Genomic DNA, 8,104 nt, shown 5'->3' on the forward strand with positions numbered 1-8,104 from the left:
CAACTATCCAAAGATCCAGACGAAGTCAAGTGCACACGACCCATGTGGCGGAAGTTTATAAGGAGCGCACCATCGTCATACGCCAATTCATTGGCAGTGATAACCTGGAAAGATGGAGAGGAACAAACAGTGGATGAATTGGCTAGTCAACTCCGGCAATACGAGGAAAGTCTTTCTTCCTCCATCGTCTCGGCTGTGGAGAAACTGTCCGAAAAACTGTCCCGGGAGATCCAGCAACTCAGAGAGGATAGGTCCTACTCCTCACCTGTACGGACCAGTATCTCGGCTATTAGAAGTAAGCGTTCTTTTGCTCAAGAGAGAGAATATAAAGGATACACACCACGGGGCACCCTATGGTTTTACCTGCGTGACCACGGAGAGGACATGAGGAAGTGGGATGGGAAACCTACTGCAGCCCTAGGGGCACGGGTACATGAATTACAAGGGAAAACAATCACAGAAAGAGGTTCTTCCAGGAAAATTGCTGCTCCAGTTTCCAGCGGGCAGTTCCCCAGAGAGAGTAGAAGGGCTGATCTTACTCTTGATCTTAATAAAGAAACTTCTGACTCATACGTACAAGAAATGAGAAACGAGTACTGTGATGAGGATTAGAGGGGCCCTGCCTCCAGCCAGGGGGAGGAAAGGGACAACCGGGTTTACTGGACTGTGTGGATTCGGTGGCCTGGCACATCAGACCCACAGGAGTATAAGGCTCTGGTAGACACCGGTGCACAGTGTACCCTAATGCCATCAAGATATATAGGAACAGAACCCATCTATATTTCTGGGGTGACGGGGGGATCCCAACAGCTATCTGTATTGGAAGCCGAAGTGAGTCTAACTGGGAATGGGTGGCAGAAGCACCCCATTGTGACTGGCCCAGATGCTCCGTGCATCCTTGGCATAGACTACCTCAGGAGAGGGTATTTCAAGGACCCAAAAGGGTACAGGTGGGCTTTTGGTATAGCTGCCTTGGAGACGGAGGAGATTAAACAGCTGTCCACCTTGCCTGGTCTCTCGGAGGACCCTTCTGTTGTGGGGTTGCTGAAGGTCGAAGACCAACAAGTGCCAATCGCTACCACCACAGTGCACCGGCGGCAATATCGCACCAACCGAGACTCCCTGATTCCCATTCATGAGCTGATTCGTCGACTGGAGAGCCAAGGAGTGATCAGCAAGACCCACTCACCCTTTAACAGTCCCATATGGCCAGTGCGGAAGTCTAATGGAGAGTGGAGACTAACAGTAGACTATCGTGGCCTAAATGAAGTCACGCCACCGCTGAGTGCTGCTGTGCCAGACATGCTAGAACTTCAATATGAATTGGAATCAAAGGCAGCCAAGTGGTATGCCACAATTGATATTGCTAATGCATTTTTCTCAATCCCTTTGGCAGCAGAATGCAGGCCACAGTTTGCTTTCACTTGGAGGGGCGTTCAGTACACCTGGAACCGACTGCCCCAGGGGTGGAAACACAGCCCTACCATTTGCCATGGACTGATCCAGACTGCATTAGAACAGGGTGGAGCTCCAGAACACCTGCAATACATTGATGATATCATCGTGTGGGGCAACACAGCAGGAGAAGTTTTTGAAAAAGGGAAGGAAATAGTCCAAATCCTGCTGAAGGCCGGTTTTGCCATAAAACAAAGTAAGGTCAAGGGACCTGCACAGGAGATCCAGTTTTTAGGAATAAAATGGCAAGATGGACGTCGTCAGATCCCAATAGATGTGATCAACAAAATAACAGCCATGTCTCCACCAACTAGCAAAAAAGAAACACAAGCTTTCTTAGGCGTGGTGGGTTTTTGGAGAATGCACATTCCAAATTACAGTCTGATTGTAAACCCTCTCTATCAAGTGACCCGGAAGAAGAACGATTTCAAATGGGGCCCTGAGCAACGACAAGCTTTTGAACAAATTAAACGGGAGATAGTTCATGCAGTAGCCCTGGGGCCAGTCCGGGCAGGGCAAGATGTAAAAAATGTGCTCTATACCGCAGCCGGGGAGAATGGCCCTACCTGGAGCCTCTGGCAGAAAGCACCAGGGGAGACTCGAGGTCGACCCCTAGGGTTTTGGAGTCGGGGATACAGAGGATCCGAGGCCCGCTATACTCCAACTGAAAAAGAGATATTAGCAGCATATGAAGGGGTTCGAGCTGCTTCAGAAGTGATCGGCACTGAAGCACAGCTCCTCCTGGCACCCCGACTGCCGGTGCTGGGCTGGATGTTCAGAGGGAGGGTCCCCTGTACACATCATGCAACTGATGCTACATGGAGTAAGTGGGTCGCACTAATCACACAACGGGCTCGAATAGGAAACCCCAGTTGCCCAGGAATTCTGGAAGTGATCATGGATTGGCCAGAGGGCAAAGATTTTGGAATATTGCCAGAGGAGGAGGTAACGCGTGCTGAAGAGGCCCCAATGTATAATGAACTACCAGAAAATGAGAAGCAATATGCCCTGTTCACTGATGGGTCCTGTCGTCTTGTGGGAAAACATCGGAGGTGGAAAGCTGCTGTATGGAGTCCTATGCGACAAGTTGTAGAAACGGCTGAAGGAGAAGGTGAATCAAGCCAATTTGCAGAAGTAAAGGCCATCCAGCTGGCTTTAGACATTGCTGATCGAGAAAAGTGGCCAGTGCTCTATCTCTATACTGACTCATGGATGGTGGCAAATGCCCTGTGGGGGTGGTTGCAGCAATGGAAGCAGAGCAACTGGCAGCGCAGAGGCAAACCCATCTGGGCTGCCGCATTGTGGCAAGATATTGCTGCCCGGGTGGAGAACCTGGTTGTAAAAGTCCGTCACGTAGATGCTCACGTACCCAAGAGTCGGGCCACTGAAGAACATCAAAACAACCAGCAGGTGGATCAGGCTGCTAAGATTGAAGTGGCTCAGGTGGATCTGGACTGGCAACATAAGGGTGAATTATTTCTAGCTCGGTGGGCCCATGACACCTCAGGTCACCAAGGAAGAGATGCAACATACAGATGGGCTCGTGATCGAGGGGTGGACTTGACCATGGACACTATAGCCCAGGTTATCCATGAATGCGAAACATGTGCTGCAATCAAGCAAGCCAAACGGTTAAAGCCTTTTTGGTATGGAGGACGATGGTTGAAATATAAATATGGGGAGGCCTGGCAGATCGATTATATCACACTCCCACAAACCCGCCAAGGCAAGCGCCACGTGCTTACAATGGTGGAGGCAACCACCGGATGGCTGGAAACATATCCCGTGCCCCATGCCACTGCCCGGAACACTATCCTGGGCCTTGAAAAGCAAGTCCTATGGCGACATGGCACCCCAGAAAGAATTGAGTCAGACAATGGGACTCATTTCCGAAACAACCTCATAGACACCTGGGCCAAAGAGCACGGCATTGAGTGGGTGTATCACATCCCCTATCATGCACCAGCTTCTGGGAAAATTGAACGATACAATGGACTGTTAAAGACTACGCTGAGAGCAATGGGTGGTGGGACATTCAAACATTGGGATACGCATTTAGCAAAGGCCACCTGGTTAGTCAACACTCGGGGATCTGCCAATCGAGCAGGCCCTGCCCAGTCAGAACTTTTACGTACTGTAGATGGGAATAAAGTCCCTGTAGTGCACATAAAAAATATGCTGGGGAAGACAGTCTGGGTTATTCCTGCCTCAGGCAGAGGCAGACCCATCCGTGGGATTGCTTTTGCTCAAGGACCTGGGTGCACTTGGTGGATAATGCGGAAGGATGGGGAAGTCCGATGTGTGCCTCAAGGGGATTTGATTTTGGGTGAGAATAGCCAATGATCTGAATTATGTGATGTTAAGTACTAATTATAGTTATAATAGTTATACTAATAATACACAGATATACTAATAATACTAATAATATTATATGCCATACTAATGTTATTATAATAAGAATCACCCAGATTAATGAAGAATAACTTCAGTGAAACCAAGCAAAGCACAGTGATGATGGTACCAGAACTGACTTCAACCTGAAACAATCCAACACCACATACCATCTCCATTTTTCCTGCCCTGAAAGATTATTATGACAGATGGAGCCCGAAGTCATGGACTAAATGAACTCACCGAACATTTTAGAGGGATGGCCCACAGATGAAGGGAATGATATCTGTGTATGTGTGTATATATATATATAAAAGGGGGTGGTGATTAATGAAAATGTACTGGAAAATGTGAGACTTGAGCATGATGCAAATGGTATAGAATAAGGGGTGGATATTGTCCTGGTTTCGGCAGGGATAGAGTTAATTTCCTTTCTAGTAGCTGGTACAGTGTTTTGGATTTAGGATGAGAACAAAGTTGATAACACACCGGTGTTTTAGTTGTTGCTAGGTAATGCTTACACTAGCCAAGGACTTTTCAGCTTCCCATGCTCTACTGACTGAGGAGGCTGGAGGTGCACAAGAAGCTGGGAGGGGGCACAGCCAAACTGGCCAAAGGGACATTCCATACCATGTGACGTCATGCTCAGTACATAAACTGGGGAAAGCTGGCCGGGGGGGCCGCTGCTCGGGGACTGGCTGGGCATCGGTCAGCGGGTGGTGAGCAATTGTGCTGTGCATCACTTGTTTTGTGTATTATTATTATTATTATCATATTATTATTATCATTTTATTTCAATTATTAAACTGTTTTTATCTCAACCCACGAGTCTTTCTAACTTGTGCTCTTCCAATTCTCTCCCCCATCCCACCGGGTGGGGGGGAGTGAGCGAGCGGCTGCGTGGTGCTTAATTGCTGACTGAGATTAAACCACGACACCATCACACGGCGCGTTGTTGTGGTGTAACCGTAGTCAGCAACTAAGTATCACACAGCCGCTCGCTCACCCTCCCCCCCAGTGGGATGGGGGAGAGGACTGGGGAGAGGGAAAAAAAAGTAAAACCCATGGGTTGAGATAAAGACAGTTTAATAGGACAGCAAAGGAAGAGAAAATAATAATAGTAATGATGAAAGAATATACAAAGCAAGTGATGCACAATGCAATTGCTCACTACCTGCCGACCGATGCCCAGCCAGTCCCCAAGCAGCAGTTGCCGTCCCTTGGCCAAATCCCCCCAGCTTATATACTGAGCATGACGTCATATGGTATGGAATAGCCCTTTGGCCAGTTTGGGTCAGCTGTCCTGGCTGTGCCCCCTCCCAGCTTCTTGTGCACCTGGCAGAGCATGGGAAACTGAAAAGTCCTTGACTTAGTATAAGCACTACTTAGCAACAACTAAAGCATCGGTGTGTTATCAACATTATTCTCATACTAAATCTAAAACACAGCACTGTGCCAGCTACTAGGAAGGAAATTAACTCTATCCCAGCCGAAACCAGGACACACATACAGGACACCCAGGTGATCAGGCCCAGTCAGCATGGGTTTATGAAAGGCAGGTCCTGCTTGACTAGCCTGATCTCCTTCTATGACAAGGGGACCCGCCTAGTGGGTGAGGGAAAGGCTGTGGATGTGGTCTACCTGGACTTTAGTAAAGCCTTTGACACCGTTTCCCACAGCATTCTCCTAGAGAAGCTGGCTGCTCATGGCTTGGATGGGTGTACTCTTCGCTGGGTAAAAAACTGGCTGGATGGCCGGGCCCAGAGAGTTGTGGTGAATGGAGTTCAATCCAGTTGGCGGCCGGTCACGAGCGGTGTTCCCCAGGGCTCAGTTTTGGGGCCAGTTCTGTTCAATATCTTTATCAATGATCTGGACGAGGGGATCGAGTGCACCCTCAGTAAGTTTGCAGGCGACACCAAGTTGGGCGGGAGCGTTGATCTGCTTGAGGGTAGGAAGGCTCTGCAGAGGGACCTGGACAGGCTGGATGGATGGGCCGAGGCCAACTGTATGAGATTCAACAAGGCCAAGTGCCGGGCCCTGCACTCAGGTCACAACAACCCCATGCAGCGCTACAGGCTTGGGGAAGAGTGGCTGGAAAGCCGCCTGGCGGAAAAGGACCTGGGGGTGTTGGTCGACAGCTGGCTGAATATGAGCTGGCAGTGTGCCGGCAGTGTGCCCAAGAAGGCCAACAGCATCCTGGCTTGTACCAGAAATAGTGTGGCCAGCAGGAGTAGGGAAGTGATCGTGCCCCTGTACTCGGCACTGGGGAGGCCGCACCCCAAATACTGTGTTCAGTTTTGGGCCCCTCACTACAAGAAAGACATTGAGGTGCTGGAGCGTGTCCAAAGGAGAGCAACAAAGCTGGTGAAAGGTCTAGAGCACAAGTCCTATGAGGAGCGGCTGAGGGAACTGGAGTTGTTTAGCCTGGAGAAAAGGAGGCTGAGGGGAGACCTCATCGCTCTCTACAACTACCTGAAAGGAGGCTGTAGCGAGGTGGGTGTTGGTCTCTTCTCCCAGGTAACAAGTGATAGGACGAGAGGAAACGGCCTCAAGTTGCGCCAGGGGAGGTTTAGATTGGATATTAGGAAGAATTTCTTCACCGAAAGGGTTGTCAAGCATTGGAACAGGCTGCCCAGGGAAGTGGTTGAGTCCCCATCCCTGGAGGTATTTAAAAGACGTGTAGACGTGGCACTTAGGGACATGGTTTAGTGGTGGACTTGGCAGTGTTAGGTTTACGGTTGGACTCGATGATCTTAGAGGTCTTTTCCAACCTAAATGATTCTATGATTTTCTTTTGGGACATTAGCCTACTAATCGTTAGGACTCTTGGTGGGAGACAGTGCTTTGCATCCCATCAGGCGGGGAATGGAACTGTATTTGATGCATGCAGGATCTCTTAGAGGTCTGTGTAAAAATGGGCAGAGGTCACTATTTATATTTTCTCTGTTCTGGGATGCTCTGGTTGAAGCAGGGTGCTCCGAAAATGCCTACAGGACTGGGTCATACAAGTGAACCAAGCAGAGGCAGTCTAATCTGTAGACTGGACTTACTCATGAGTGAGCTAGTCTAAGGAACCAGACAGAATTAAGACATTATAGGCACTTTTGTGGATCAGACATTTGGGCACTTTTGAAGTTTTCTAAGCAATGAAGAGGCAAAATATATCAAGAATAAATCAAGTGTTTTCTAATGATGCTGAACGTCCAGGAGCAATCATGACCTTTGTTACGAAATTTCGCAACAACCGAGGAGAGAGGCTAGGATGCAAACTATAGAATTACAAGAGTAATTCTTTATTCATGTGCATGAGGTGTCCCATTCAAATTGCAGCACCCTGAATGCGGTTTTACACAGGGTTCTTATACCCTTCAAGCATTCAGGTACAACACGATTTGACCAACCGCTACTTAACACACACACACTACCGTTTGCAAAGCAAATATATTTCTATGGCGTCATCATCCACCTGCTTCTCTATTGATCTAGACACCCCTGGAGTCGGTCTATGACGCCAGATAACGGGACGGTTTCACAGAGGTGTTAGAGGGACTGGGATGCTGGCATTATCTCGGTAGTCCAGGGGTACCCTTTATCCTTTGTGGACAGCTTTAAGATTCTGAGAAGCAAAGGTCCTTATCTCCAGGGTGGGACTGTCCCTCTCCTTGCAATGAGCTGGGGTCCTTTAGTTTGCTTGCTTAAGCGTGGCTATTCAGTATACAACGTAAACTATATATCTCTCTCTTAAGAAAGTTCATACAATTTCATACTATAAAGACTAATTGGTATAATAGTTAGGGAATGAGATTTTCACCTCTACAAACATCTTGTGCATTCACAGTTCACACCGGTTTCAGCAAATCTGAAATTCAGGCTCCTTGTTGGGGAACCCTAATATGGATTTAGATCCTTGATTTTAATAGCTTTGCTATGAATAGTTTTGCTATTAAATAATTAATAGCTTTGATATTAAACTGCATAGCAAAAGGCTAATGAATTTTGAGAGAAAAAAAAGGGATTGGCTAAATATCTTCAGTGATACTGAACTATGTATCAGTACCAAGATCTTGCTCACACTTGCTTATCATGCAAGTGTTTAAAGAAAAAGAAAAACCAAAACCTCTTTGGTACAAGCTGGTTTATTCCAAATGTCAGGTATTAAAAACATTTGGAAGCAAATATCTGCAAGGTCTTTACAGTCATTTTCATGTTGTACAGGCTGAACAAAATTATGTTATGGGCTTCAGTTTCACTTTGACTG

This window comes from Aptenodytes patagonicus, chromosome W (assembly GCF_965638725.1).
Source record: "Aptenodytes patagonicus chromosome W, bAptPat1.pri.cur, whole genome shotgun sequence".
Taxonomy (NCBI): domain Eukaryota; kingdom Metazoa; phylum Chordata; class Aves; order Sphenisciformes; family Spheniscidae; genus Aptenodytes; species Aptenodytes patagonicus.